General features: G+C 48.9%; 1 protein-coding gene across 12 annotated transcripts in view; it reads left to right on the top strand.

Annotated features, from left to right (window-relative positions):
- BCAS3 (BCAS3, microtubule associated cell migration factor) overlaps window positions 1–15,443 on the top strand; it is a 580,495-nt gene that overhangs the window by 530,812 nt on the left and 34,240 nt on the right. The gene's annotated exons all lie outside the window — the stretch shown is intronic.

Raw genomic sequence — 15,443 nt, 5'->3', positions numbered from 1 at the left:
AAAACAGATGATCCCACCACCCCCGTGGGCTTATCACATAGAAGAGAAAGCAGACAAAGCCACAGCATCCATGGAGTGAAATGTGACAAGGTCGGTTCAGGGGGTGCCACGGTGGGGGCTCTCGGAGGGACACCTAACCTAGCCTGTGGAGGGTCAGGGGAGGCCACCCAGAGGAAGTTCTGCTTAAGGTGCCATCCAGGGGAAGAAGTGACGGCCCCAAGGTGACAGGGAGCCATCCACTGGGAGAACTAAAAGGAGCTGGTTATGCTTAAGGGACCAGCGAGGGAGGGGGAAAGGCGAGCCTGGAGGAGTGAGCAGGGCCAGCTCATCGTGGAGCCCGGCAACCACGGCGAGGAGGTGAGGCATCACTCTCGCCCCTTGTTTGCCACTTGAGACAGGTCTTTTCGGACTCCTGGGATAACTCTGAAATGGACATGCGCGTGCACACGCGCAAATCTCCCAGGAATGATTACTGCTCTGTCCCTTCTCATTTGGAGGCAGCACGGGGTAATCAGGATTATAAACCATCCGCCTGGGAGGGCCTCCCTCGCCCGCTGTAATCATCTTTCCTTCCACCTAAGGATGCCATTCAGCCTCACACAGCCCCAGCTAGCTGATGAAGAAGAGAAGCGACAAGGGCAACATCAAAAACTCCCCAGGATGGATTCAGTGGGAAAGGAAAGGCGGGAAGAGTTATGCTTTTGCTCCCAGCCGACACCCCTAGCCCTGCTTTCTTGTTCCAGGAGAGACTCCCCGTCCACTATGCCTGACTGGCTGGCTGGGCGATTTTTCAGGGGCTGTGTTTTGTGCTTGTCACTCCGACACTGGGTCGCTTTTAAGATGCATGGACTTCTGAATCTTTAAAAGAAAGAACTAAAAAGGAAATCCCAAAGGCAGTTGGTTGGCAGGTCATCTGCTGAGAATGAGGGAGAGAGTTGTGACAGGTTTGGGGAGCTTGCGAAGAGGGGGAAATACAGAAGGGAACTGACCAGGGACAAATGGAAGTAGAGAAAAGATGAAAAAGAAGGTTGAAGAGCAGAGAGGGCCTGGATGATAAATTTGTCATGGTGCCAGTTGACACAAGTGTGTGGTTTTTCTCCAGCACAGCTCAGCATCCTAGGAGCAGAAGCAGAGAAAGTCTGTGCTTGGCCGGATCATCCTGGATAAAACTGGCAAAGTGGGAGTGGCAGATAGACCAGGAGGAGTCGTGACAGGGGTGGGGTGGGTGAGGGTGTTTCTGGACCTGTGAGCCCCCAACACTGGGATGAATGGTGAAGAAGTGCCACCAGGAGGGAGCTGGTGGCTTAGGATGGTAGGAAGGACTCCAGAGGCTGCCTGGCTCAGTGAGGTTGCAAAGCCTCCTTAGTAAGAGGAAGAAAGGGAGTGAGATAGACACGGCAAGTTTCGTGATCAAAATGGGGTGGGGGGGGCACATTCTTGCTTAAAATACTAGAAGTGCCAATTGCAAGATCCAGGTGGGTGAACGGCTGGAATGAAGGTGAAGTTCATTGGTGTGTGGAGGTCAGTGGATTGGGCAGCCAAGGGGGTTGGTGTAGCCAGGCACCGGAGTGTCACACTTTCTCGGCTCTCAGCAGGAGTTGAGAAGGTGACAGCGGTGCGGCACCACGGTCCCCTTTGAAGCTGAGGGATTGTTCCTTAGGTCTGGAGAGGCCAGTGACAAGGATGCGGAGTGCTATTCTAGGCGGACGTGTGAGCTCTGAGCTTCTCCCCTGGTTGGTAAGATAATTCTTTTGGAAGAGGTGATGTAATTGACAAAGAACATTTGTATTCCCTTGGAGAAGACAGGACTTCCTTTTATTGTCAGATCGTTTTAGTATGATTGAAAAATCAGGGAGAAAACTTTTTTTAATGCCCGAAAGGAGTACTCTACGTCTAAAATCCTGGCGCCGAGGTCCAGCTCTGTGACCTTTATACCTCAGCCTGTTTCTGAAACAGAAGCACTTTGCAGGATCATTGTGACAATTGGTGGGACAGTGGTCCGTTTAAGCATTTATTGTGTGTCAGACATGTTTATTTAAGCCTTACTCTTTTTTTGTGTGTTTTTTTAGAGCCACACCCATGGCACATGGAGGTTCCCAGGCTAGGGGTTGAATCGGAGCTACAGCTGCCAGCCTGTGTCACAGCCACAGCAGCCAGGGATCCAAGCTGCATCTGCGACCTACACCACAGCTCATGGCTCAGCCCACTGAGCAAGGCCAGGGATTGAACCCACAACCTCATGGATACTAGTCAGATTTGTTTCTGCTGCGCCACAGCGGGAACTCCCCAAGCCTCACTGTTGTTCATTGTTCCCTGTTTATAGATGTAGAAATTGAACCAGGAGAGGTAACTCATTTGCTCAGCATGAAACAGCAGTTACAGGACAGAAGACGGGCCCTCAAAGCTTGAGCCTTTCGCATTCCCGATCCTGCCTCTGTTGGGCTCTGTGAATACAAACGTAAGACAAAACACAATGCCAAGTTGAAGGGAAGACATCCAAACAGATGACTTGACCACAGCCCCACGCGCACTGCCTTAGAGGGTGTGCCTGCTGTGGGGATCAGCAGAGGGACCGTTCCCTGCCCAGGTGACTCTGACTCTGGGAAGGTGTCACAGAGGAGCTGGAGCTGGACCACGGAGGGCGGCTGGCATTGTCAGTTGGCACCTCTTATTGTTGGTCTGAAACATGCCAGTGCTTCATCTTTTCCTCTGTGTCCTGTGTTGCCCCTTGGACACACACACACACACATGCTCGCACGCACACACCTATTCCCTTTTCCATAAAACTGCTCTCCAGCTGTTGGAATACTAGAATCGCAGCTCTCCGAATCTCTCCTCCAGGTTAAACAAGCTCAGGTTTTTCCCTCTCTGCTTTCCTTCCTCGGTGCCAGGAACCAAGGCATCGTGCCATGCATTTAAGATACAGAGAAAGGAAGGAAGGAGGGGAGGGAGAAAGGGGGAAAGAAAGGAAGAAAGGAAGAGAAAGAAGAAAGAAGGGAGGCAGGGAGAAAAGAAGAAGCAGTGCTGCCCTCACTCACTTACAGTCTATGAGAAGATAGACCAGAAAATACTTTATTGTCATTTTTCTGTAATCTGCCACCTTTACCAAAATTCTCAGCACTCAGCAGCACAGTGGCTGGATCATACCAGACACTCCATAAGTGTCTCTTGTGGAGCTGACCACACCATGGAGCTGTCATAAAGGGAAGCCCAGGGGGATCTGGGGGCTGGAGGAAAACCTCAATCAGCCCCCTGCCCTTCTGAGCCCCTGCGACAGGCGGGACTCCTCAGATGTGTGGAAATGGGAAGTGCTGACCCACTGATGTAAAGGAGAGCTGCTCAGCAACTGTCTGAGGATTCGGGAGCCCAGTGGAAATCCTGTATTTAGACAAATAATTGGCCCAGGGCTTCTTCAGTGAAAGCATTTAGACTGGGACACCCTCACTGCCCTCTGTGCAGACAGTCTGATCGCCCCCTCCACTCTGTGCAGCGATGGACCCGAATGTAAGCCAGCATTAAAAAAACCAAGCAGGAGTTCCCCTTGTAGCTCAGAGGAAGCGAATCCGACTAGGGTCCATGAGGACGCAGGTTCAAACCCTGGCCTCACACGGTGGCTTAAGGATCTGGAGTTGCCGTGAGCTGTGGTGTAGGTCAAAGACAAGGTTGGATCTGGCATTGCTGTGGCAATGGTGTAGGCCAGCAGCTGTGGCTCCGATTTGATCCCTAGCCTGGGAACCTCCATATGTCATGGGTGTGGCCCTGAAAGCCTCCCCCCCCCCAAAAAAAAAAAACCCATCATAACAACAACAAAAAATAAACAACCAAACTAGGTACTAAAGGAGTTTGGAAGAGGCACCATATGTAGACAAAGTTACTGCCGTGGGGAGTTCCCACTGTGTGGGGCTCAGCAGATAAGAGCCCAACTGGTATCCATAAGGATGAGGGTTTGATCCCTGGCCTCGCTCAATGGGTTAAGGACCCGACATTGCCGTGAGCGATGGTATAGGTCACAGATGCGGCTTGTACACCGAGTTGCTGTGGCTGTGGTGTAGGCCAGCAGCTTCAGCTCTGATTCAGCCCCTAGCCTGGGAACTTCCATATGCCACATGTGTGGCCCTAAACATAAATAAATGCATAAATAAATAAAAATAAAGTTACCGCCAGGGCAGGAGCACACTCTACTTGTTTGTATGTTCAAGACCTCAAGACTGCTCGCTGTCCCTAGCAGTGAAGTTCATGAAGTACACTTAATACATCTATTCTCAGGAACGATTTTGTAAATAAGGTCTTTGTCTCTACTGAAGTTCTTTATTAGGTGTTGAAGTTGTTCAGAGGGCCTAGGCCCCTTGTGTGAAATTGCAAATCTCTAAAATTCAAACATTGTCCTTAATGAACCGTCAAGATGAATAATCTTTCCTAAACTTGGCAACATTATCTTTCCAGGAAAAATAGAGATATCAATTATATTGTGGAAGAACCCGAGCCACGGCTGTCATGAGAGCCACAACGGTGACAACGCCAGCTCCTTAACCCACCGAGCCACAAGGGAACTCCCTTAATTATACTTATTTGAATATTGCAGGCCGAAGGTACTTGCTGAGTAGAGACCTCAGGAGTGCCCCTCTAAGGAGCATGAGGGTCTCTCCTTCTCAGAGTTATTTTAAAATGAAAGATTGAAGGATGGTGCTGCCTGGAGGCAGGATAGTGGCTGAGAAATGCCTTTAAGAGCTCCCTTTCAGACCCATGATACCTACATACTTCAGATCAAAAGATAATCAAGCCTTGTTCTTTCATCCAGTCATTCAGTAAACTTTTACTGGGCACCTATTATGTGGCAAGATCTGTGCTGTAGGCCCTTGAGTATCTTGGGGACATCAGAAAAACTTCAGGGGGGGCCCGTTTGATCCCGGAGGGCAGCGGTGCAGGATCTTGTGCAACATGAAAGAGCTACAGCAAAGATGTTACCGGTGACTCTCACATTCCTGGTTTAGCAATGAGCAGCGCACTGAGCTATGTGGATCTTCCCACAGCACGAGAAGCCACACAGCTTACACATCATCCTGACGTCTCAAAGGGTCTGGAGGGAAGTGGTGAAGGCAACAGCCTAAGGCCATCTGGCTTCTAAGGGTAAAATTAGTACTTTGCCTGCAGATGACACGTTATCGTCTTGAAGGTTCTATCGCCTACCTTGTCATTTGAATCTTTGCATAACTTGGAGAAGTATGAATAACTAGCCAGAGTAACTAGCACTATTATTCCTCTTTCCAGTAGAGAAAACTGAGGTGCCAGGAGGTTGAGTGACCGGCTAGAATGGAGCAGAGCCAGAGCAGGCACTCAGTTTCCTCCTCTGAATCAGGTGTCTGTACCAGCAGAGCTGTGACCTGAGAACCACCTTGTCCATCCAGAGCATCCGTCCCCCACCCCCACTGCATGATGGTTTAAGATATAAGGTGCTACCCGAAGAGAAGAGACTGCAGCTAGATTCAAGGGGTACACGCAACGGTTGGGCCTTGAAGGTAGACATCCAGTTGGGAGGCAGGGTTGGTTCGCCCAGGCAGCGGGGTACCGCCCTGGATCAGGAGGGTCACCTCCTACATGAAAGATTATGGAGCTCAGGAGGGTTTGGTGAGTTTACATGTTCATTGAGCTGTTTGGGAGGCATTTCTGTAAGAAAGATGGCTTGGTTTTTATTTACTTTTTAAATTTTTAATTTAGTTTTTTTTGGGGGGGGGGCCACACCCACGATATATGGACGTTCCCAGGCTAGGGGTTGAATCAGAGCTGCACCACAGCCACAGCCACGCAGGATCCAAGCGGCGTCTGTGACCTGCACCATAGCTCACGGCAAGGCTGGATCCTTAACCCACTGAGCGAGGCCAGGGATCGAACCCACATCCCCACGGATACTAGTCAGCTTTGTAACCCGCTGAGCCACAGGGGAAACTCCTACTTTTGTTGAAACAGTCTGAGGCGTATGAGAAAGCTCTTCTAGTAACTTTTCCTCCCTAAAGGCATTTCTAAATCTCAAATGAAGCACAGTGAGAAATTAATTCTTTCGTTCAGCTGTTGGCTCTAACTCAGGCTTAGATGACAGGGCCGTGCCGGTCTGACATGGTAACGCAAGGTCTCCAGGCCCCTCCTAAGGGCTTCTTGGCGCCTTGACTTTTTTTTTTCTCTCTCTCTCCCCTATGGATGACTCTGCTCTTCCTCTGATTCACTGAGTCCCCCAGGTCCAAAGATAAAAAGCTAGGTTTCAACAAACACACTCCTCCTGGGCTGACTCTATAAACCTCCTTGCGTGAGTGTAGCAGGAACAAAATATGTCGCTTCCTCCTCCGGGGAGGGCTGGGTCTTGCTCACCCGGGGAACGGGTAGAGGAGGCTCTCCTGGCCTTTTGGAACTGGCTTCTCAACTAGGGAAATGGATAACATCCTGATTGGCCCCTGTGGACTAGAAGTGGGGGAAAAGGAGGGGGGATCGTGGCCCCAAGCTCCAGCCAAGGCATACAACTCACTTTACCCACAGGCGCCAAACTTGGCACACAGTGAGACCCATGCACGCAGGGGAAATCACAACCAGATTGACACGGTTTTGGGGGCATTTTCACACTTACTGCTCAAGTGGGTATTTTACAAGGCCTAAACAGAGTCTCCTTCATAGATAAGCAAGCATTCCCCAGCCTTCTCCTATAGGCAGGAAGGCCAGAGGGGAAAGGGCAGAGACCCCACGCCCAATACACACACACAACCCAAGCATCACACCGCCCAACACACACACACACACACACACAACTACTCCGCCCCTAGACTGAGCACAAGGTATGAATTTCTCTGTTTGCTTTAATAGAGAGTTAACCCCAGGCCTTAGATTTGTGTTAACACTTAACACAAGGTGGAGCTGAGGGGAGAGGCTGAGGGTTGAACGGTGGAGGCGGGGGTGGTGGGGGGACAGTGGCAAGGGAGAGAGAGGGCAGCTGAGTGCCCGGAGGTAATAGACCCAGGACTGATTTGCAAGACCTGGTCCTGTCTGCTTCTGCTCCTGCTCCTGTTGGGGGCCAGGACCCACCCCCTCTAAGGCCTCAATGTCCTTGCTGGCTCATGGCCCGCACTGGGAGTAGCGCAGGATGGGGTTCCTACACCTCTGCCCTGCCCCCACTTGACTCCCCGAACTCACAGTCTCAGCTATGAAATAGGGACTCGTAATAGCTGCTTTGCCTCGCGCTTCAGGGTGTCGTGAGGATTAAGGGGGGAATGGCCTGTGAAAGCACCTTGTAAAGGGAACATCGGCGTGAGTGTAAGGGATTATTGTCATTCTGCAGATTTCCACGCCTCATTGCTTCCCCCTGTGTGTTCCCACAGGGGCGTCTCCCCTTCTCCCTCCATCCTCCTGGAGTTCCGTGCCTGGGCTGCTGAGTCAGTGTCACCAACCCCGGCCAAACAAATGCTTGGACATGTCAAGGCAGGAAATGACCGTTCCCGGGCACCCCCACTGGTTCAGGTGCTGAACACACCTTGTGCGATAAATTCAAGTGATACCGAGCTGAGCCCCGCCCCCAGCCCATGGGCTCCCAGGCCAGGAAATGAGGCCAGAAGTCAGGGACGTCCCTGTAGGACAAGGGGCCTGAGCAAAGCACTAGCCACGCTTTCCAAAAGATCACCTGTCCAGGCGTTGGTCCCACTTCTGCGCCCACCACAGGCAGCTGTGGCATGTTGGTTTGTTCACTAAGGACTTTCATGGATGGTGCCACAGCTACCCTGCGAACCAAGAGACTAAGGAGACTGAGGCAAGTCCAAGGTTCCCTCTGACCCTCCGTATCCTCATCTATAAAAATGGAGTCGACTGGGTCTGTCCTGCCCATGGTAGAAATTGCTGTGATCCGGAGTTCCCCTGTGGTGCAGTGGAAATGAATCTGACTAGGAACAATGAGGTTGCAGGTTCCATCCCTGGTCTCACTCTGTGGATTAAGGATCTGGCATGGCTGTGAGCTGTGGTGTAGGTTGCATACGTGGCTTGGATCCTGCGTTGCTGTGGCTGGCAGCTGTAGCTCTGATTTGACCCCTAGCCTGGGAACCTCCATATGCCGAAGGTGTGGCCCTAAAAAGCAAAAACAAAAGAAAAGAAATTGCTGTGAACCTAGAATGTAAATGAAATCATCATGGGAAAATAAGCAGTGATTCTGTGAAATTATGCGAGGTATTATTCTTCATGAGGCACCTCCTGCTCCAGTGGCACCGACTCCCTGCCTCCATGCAAGGACCGTCCTGCCTTCCTCTTTGTTCTCAGACACCCCTTTCCCCCCTGGGCATTGTCCTCTAGCCGCCTCCAACCTCCACGCCTGATAGAAGCCATGCCCAGCCACCCCAGCTCCAGTGGGGTGTCCCGTGTTGTCCCAACAGCACCTGCTTCTCAGGCCCTGAGGCCAAGTCTTTGCTGAACAGCTTCGCTGGAAGGGCCTAGAAAGTAGACTTATATATTAGACTTCATATCAGAACACAGGTCAGGCCCAGACCTTCATCCCAAAATGCCTGTGGCAGAAAATCCGGTTCAGGATTCCCCTGGTGGGTGTTTTTGTTGGTTTTTTATTATTGTTGTTTTTTGGCTGCCACATGCGGAAGTTCCAGGATCAGGGATCAAACCCAAGCCACAACAGTGACAACGCTGAATCCTTAACCCACTGAGCCACTAGGGAACTCCGAGATCGGATGGGTTTTGCTGGCAGGAACTGGTAGAAGGCTGACCACCCATGACAGATGGAAATGCCTGTGGCCCAAGCCAGGAGCACCCTTTTCAAGACCACAGAGGTGGTGGACGACTAGAATAACTAAACCAAAAAGAGGCAGGGTGTCAAACCAGTCACCTCCGGGACCCCCTAGCACGTCCAGGATAGGGTGAGTCTCCCTTCCTTTCCCCACAGCCACTGGCCCGGGGGCTCAGAGCAAATGGTACCAGGACCCACTTTGCCCAGCCATCCCCCTCTGGCCTTCGAAAACGCCTGAGACCAGCGGGGCCCAGGCCTGCCAAGCTGGGCCTCCATTCACCTCAGCCAGCCCGGGAAGCAGAGAGGTCTCCTCTGAGGAAATGCAGGTCCCCAGGAAGGATCGAACATAACCCAACAGGACAAGCCATGCTTGTCTGGGTGTATCTTGGGTTTCACATCTGAAATCCCGTCGTGATAAATCTGATGGATTTGAAACATCTTCTTTGATTAATAAAAACAGAGGACGTCTTAGCCCCAGGTTTTAGACTTCAGAGTTCTCCTCAGTGGAGCGCCTCAAATTTGGCTCCTTTGTGGAGCACTGTAAACTCTTAAGACAAACGCAGGATTTTCGTTGGGTTGTTCCCCCTACCCCAGCTACAGCTCATTGGCAAAAACTGCTTTAAAATTCTGGAATAGGAAATCTGAGCAGAAAACGCCCTTACTGAAAGAAAAAAAATTAAAATTTTTTAATTTTTATTTATATTTTATTTACTTTTATTTTACTTTTTGTCTTTTCACGGCCGCGCCCACGGCATATGGAAGTTCCCCGGCTAGGGGTGTAATCGGAGCTGGTGCCGCCGGCCTACGCCAGAGCCACAGCAATGCTGGATCCGAGCCGTGTCTGCGACCTACACCACAGCTCATGGCAATGCTGGATCCTTAACCCACCGAGTGAAGCCAGGGATCGAACCTGCAACCTCATGGTTCCTAGTCGGATTTGTTTCCTCTGCACCACGACGGGAACTCCAAAAATTAAAAAATTTTTAAAAGGGAGTTCCCATCGTGGTGCAGCAGAAACAAATCCGACTAGGAACCATAAGGTTTCGGGCTCGAATCTGATGTTGCTGTGGATGTGGTGTTGGCCCGCAGCTGTAGCTCTGATTTGACTCCTAGTCTGGGAACCTCCATGTTCTGTGGGTGTCGCCCTAAAAAGAAAAAAAGAAAAAACCCTTACAGGTCCTGCAGCTATATTTTCAAAATCGAAGTTTAGCCTGGATTTTCAGGGGGACGGTACAGGCTTTGGAGGCAGATGAACCTAAAATCAGAATCCTGACCGTGCCCCTAATATTGTCATCTTTGTTTAAAAAAAAAAAAACTATTGTTATTATAGTTGATTTACAATGTTCTGTCAATTTCTACTGTACAGTGAAGTGATCCACTTATACATATACATACATTCTCTTTCTCACCTTATCTTCTGTCGTGTTCCATCTCGAGTGATTGGATATAGTTCCCTGTCTATATAGCAGGACCTCATTGCTTATCCATTCTAAATGTAATAGTTTGCATCTATCAACCCCAAACTCCCAGTCCATCCCACTCCCTCCCCCTCCTGCTTGGCAACCACAAATCTGCTCTCCATGGCTGTGAGTCTGTTTCTGTTCTGCAGATAGGTTCATCTGTGCCATATTTTAGAGTCCACATGTAAGTGATATCATATGGTATTTGTCTTCCTGACTTATTTATTCTTTTTATGGCTGAGTAGTATTCCATTGTGTATATATGCCACGTTTTCTTAATGTAAGTGATATCATATGGTATAAGTCTTAATGTAAGTGATATCATATGGTATAAGTCTTTCTGACTTATTTCATTCTTTTTATGGCTGAGTAGTATTCCATTGTGTATATATGCCACGTTTTCTTAATCCATTCATCTGTCGATGGATTTAGGTTATTTCCATGTCTTGGCTCTTGGGAAGTGATACAGTATCATAGGGATGCATGTATCTTTTTGAATGAAAGTTTTGTCTGGATATATGCCCAGGAAAATTCAGCCTAGATTTTCAGGGGGAAAGTATAAGCTTTGGAGGCAGATGAGCCTAAGATCAGAATCCTGACTGTGTCCCTGATATTCTCATCTTGAGAAAAAATTTAACTTCTCTCTGCCTCCATTTCTTGATCTGCAAAATGGGAATATTAGCACCAACCTCTTAAACCTGTTAGGGCGGTTTCAGTGGCGTAATGCTTGTGAAGCGACTATGCCTGGTGCAAAATAGACACTTGACAAATGTTAGTTCTCCTGCCTTTCCTGGCATCTGATCTGATCACAGAAGTAATTATCTGGAATCGGGACCATCCTAGAAAACCTGGTCTGCATGCTTACTTGTCTTGAGAGCGACAATTCCATGAAGTTTTTCCATTTGTGGAGCCGTTGGCTTTCTGAGGAGGCCGTTTGTCTTGTGGTGTATTCTGGTCCTCGCCCCAGGAATCCTGGGTCTCCACCAAATTTTCTCTGCACCGTCGGAAGTGGGCAAAGCATCCTGAAGCAAGTGGTTTCCTTGCAGTCTCGCTGCAGAATGATTCTCGTCTTCCCACTTGGCAGGGGTGGGGGGTGTGGGTGGGGGAACATCTTGATTGTGCCACGTTTAAAGCAGAGAAGGAAAAGGTCTCTGGGATCCAGTCTGGGACGTGCCAGTGTCAGCCCAACTTGGAAAGCTCCCCTGTTTGAGGCAGATCTAGGTCTGGTCTGAGTGGAAAGCCAGTGGCAATTCTCCGTCTTGCGACCTGCAGTGATGACTGATTTCCCGGCTTCCCAGGCAAAAAGCAGGGTCCTACTCAGTGACCTGATGATGTGAGGGGCTCAGACCTTCCTTGACAGTCATGAGAGGGTGTCTCCTAGGCAACTGTGTCCTGTTTCTCCAAAGGATGGTGGGAGTGTGGGGGTGGGGCAGGGTGAGGACAAAGGTGACAGGGAAAGGGACTCGATGTAAAAATCGACTCCTCCCGGAGTTGCTCTTCTGGCCCTTTCTGATCTGATGTATGAAATTTGTACAGGGGTGGAATTGTTTCTGCTGTTTTCCACCCACGAGTTGGAGCACATTCCTGATATGAATTAAAAAGAAATATGCCAGATGTACACAGGGGTGGGTCACCATTGCGTGCAGCCAGCCAGAGCCACTGGGAGAAAAGTCAAACACGGGCCATCCGGCTGCAGGCTCACCTGCCCCGGCTGAGTCAAGCACAAGTCAAGTTGACGAGGGAACCAACTCAGCAAAGCCAGGCTTCCCCTCCTGTGCTTCTCAGTCTCCACGCTTCCAGGTCCCGGCGTGAATGCTTCTGCCACAAGCCCTTTCTTCTTTCTCAGCGTTTTCTTTGTATTTGTTGGTTTGTTTTATGCTGATTACAGAAGTTAAAAGAAAGAGAGAGGTTCAAAGTAACAGAAGAGCTCCGTATAACCCAACTGTCCAGAGGCAACCACGGTTAATAACATTTTGTCATGAATCATTTAAAATGGATTTTTTTTTTTTTATGCTTGCTTTACATTGTTCGGTAATACTAACTACACAGTTTTGTTTTACTTTGTTTTAAAGTTGAAGTGTAAGAACGGATATATGCATATGTATAACCGACTCACTTTGCTGTAAACCTGAAGCTAATACAGTCTTGTAAATCAACTGTACTCCAATAAAATGTAACAAGTAAAATAATGAAATCAAATAAAACTGAAGTATAGTTGGGAGATCCCGCTGTGGCATACTGGGTTAAGGGTCTGGTGTTATCTCTGCAGAGACTTGGGTTGCTGCTGAGGCGCGGGTTTGATCCCAAGCCCAGTGCCGTGGATGAACCATCCATGTTGCTGCCGCTATGACATAGATCATAGCTGCAGCTTGGAATTGATCCCTGACCTGGGAGCTTCCATATGCTGTGGGTGCAGGCAACAAATAAGATAAAATTGAAGTTTAGTTGATTTACAATGTTTCAGGTGTCCAGCATTGTGATTCTGTTTTATATACATATAAACACATGTGTGTATGTGTATATTATTTTTCAGATTCTTTTCCATTGTAGATTATTATAAGATATTGAGTATAGTTCCCTATGCTATACAGTAGGTCCTTGCTGTTTGTTTTCTATGTGTATCTGTTAATCCCAAATAATTTAGCATCATCTCTTAAAGACCTACTCCTGTTTTACTGACTTCCCTTGTGGCTCACAGCATAAGTACTTCTCCTATTTTAAACATGATTTTTCTTTTCTTTTTTTTTTTCTTTTTTTTTTTTTTTTGTCTTTTTTCTTTTTTTTAAGGCCACACCCATGGCATATGGAGGTTCCCAGGCTAGGGCTCTAATCAGAGCTGTTGCTGCCGGCCTATGCCAGAGCCACAGCAACGCCAGATCTGAGTCTTGTCTGTGACCTACACCACAGTTCACGGCAACACCGGATCCGTAACCCACTGAGCAAGGCCACCGATCGAACCTGCAACCTTGTGGTTCCTAGTCGGATTCGTTTCTGCTGCACCACAACAGGAACTCCCAAACATGATTTTTCATGACTACCTAATGTTCTACTGCCACAATGAAGTATAATACACTTACAAATACCTTAATATAAGGCTGCATTAGAGTGTCAGTGAGCATCCTTATGCACAAAAGTCGTTGGCATCTTAGGTTATATGCTTGGGTTAGGTTTCTGGAAGTGATTCCTAGGTCAGTAGTTGGGCATGTTTGTAAAAAGCTCTTTATACCTATTGCCAAATTAGATAATTATACCAATTGATCTCATTTCATCCTTACCCATGTTGAGTATGATTCTGTTTATTCATTGAAGAATTTGGAGGAGTTCCCATTGTGGTTCATTGGGTTAAGAACCCAACATAGTGTCCATGAGAAAGCAGGTTTGATCTCTGGCCTCACTCAGTGGGTTAAGGATCTGGCACCGCTGCAGGCTACAGCGTAGGTCGCAGATGCAGCTCAGATCTGGTGTTGCAGTGGCCATGGTGTAGGCTGGCAGCTGCAGCTCAGATTTGACCCCTAGCCCAGGAACTTCCATATGCCACAGGTGCGGCCTTAAAAAGGAAAAAAAAAAAAAAATAGAATTTAGGGAACAGAAATACCCTCTGCCCACCCTCAGATGTGAGGAGACCAGGGATGTGAGGGACCTGACCTCGAGGTAAGAGGCCACCTCCCCTGCTCTCCTGTGCCCCCTGCAGGATCCTCAGAGAAGTGGGGGAGCACCTGCCCACTTAGATGCCGTGACTCCATATCAAAGGCTCTTGCTGTGTAATGACACAGAACCACTCAGCTTTCATGATGGAGTTACCCAGACTGGGAGTCGATGTACCTCTGTGCCACCCTGTATTCTCCTCAAGCTGCTTGCTTTTTTTTTTTTTTTTTTCTGCCTTTTCTGGGGCCGCTCCCACGGCATATGGAGGTTCCCATGCCAGGGGTCTAACCAGAGCTGTAGCTGCCGGCCTACGCCAGAGCCATAGCAACTCGGGATCCGAGCCACGTCTGCGACCTACACCACAGCTCACAGCAATACCAGATCCTTAACCCTCTGAGCAAGGCCAGGGATCGAACCCGCAACCTCATGGTTCCTAGTTGGATTCGTTAACCACTGAGCCACGACGGGAACTCCTCAAGCTGCTTGTTTTCTGGTCCAGACATGTCTCCACTCACCTTCTAAGCCTTTCACAGACTCCCACGGCCCCTAAGGAGAGCTGCTCATGAGGCCCCAGGATAGCCCTCTGTGTCTGTGTGGCCCCGCACGCGGGTTCCCGTACTGTCTCAGCAGATACTCATGAGCGCCCCAGGAGGCAAATAATCATTTCCCTGCTTTATAGGTGTATTATTTTCCTGGGGCTGCTGTGACAAATGGCCACAAATTGGATGACTCAAAACAACAGAAACTTATTCGCTCCTATTTCTGGAGGCCACAAGTTCAAAATCAAGGTGTCAGCCACGTCACGTTCTCACCAAATTTTCTGTGGGAAAATCCTTCCTGGCCTCTTCCAGTCAAGACACGAGTGTTGCTGCTTGAGGATGTCACTGGTTCTTAGAAAATGCAATGTGGTTCCCTTCACCCTGGGAACCTATCACTTCACCATCACTCTGTCAGTGGATTATCGTCAATTACATTGGAACTACTCGGCAAGCCCTTAAATGAGAGTCATTCACTTATTCTCTGTGTGGTACGGGGGGGATGGAAGACCTCAGGCATCCAGAAACGTTAATGGGAGAATTCCAGTTATCACTGAGATTTGTAATCGATATCCTAAGCTTCAGAGAATGAGTTGTAATCACAGATTGCAACTTGTGAAAGTACTTGGCCGAATGTGGGCTCTATTTTAAATTGCAAAGAAATTCATAGGGTCTCCATGACTGTTGGATTCCCCTCCTCTGGCCAGGGCACCCTTGACACCTTGGCCACACGTGGCAGTCTGTTCGTGCACTTCTGATGAACCACGAGGGCCTGTGATATCACCACATCTGTCTCACCTGTGATATTACCACATCTGTCTCACCAGCATCTCCTGGCTTGCCCGCATCGGCTAAGGCGTTTCTCTACTTTGCTGGTATCTTGTGTTTCTCTTACTATGTTTACTTCTGAACTGGAGTAGTAGATTCCCACCCCCACCCCCACTTTTTTTTTTTTTTTTTTTTTTTTTGCCTTTTTAGGGCCACTCTTGGGGCATATGGAAGTTCCCAGGCTAGGAGTCTAATCAGAGCTACAGCTGCCGGCCT

Source organism: Sus scrofa, chromosome 12 (genome assembly GCF_000003025.6).
Source record: "Sus scrofa isolate TJ Tabasco breed Duroc chromosome 12, Sscrofa11.1, whole genome shotgun sequence".
NCBI classification, from domain to species: Eukaryota; Metazoa; Chordata; class Mammalia; order Artiodactyla; family Suidae; genus Sus; species Sus scrofa.
This window is presented reverse-complemented; position numbering and strand designations above follow the sequence as displayed.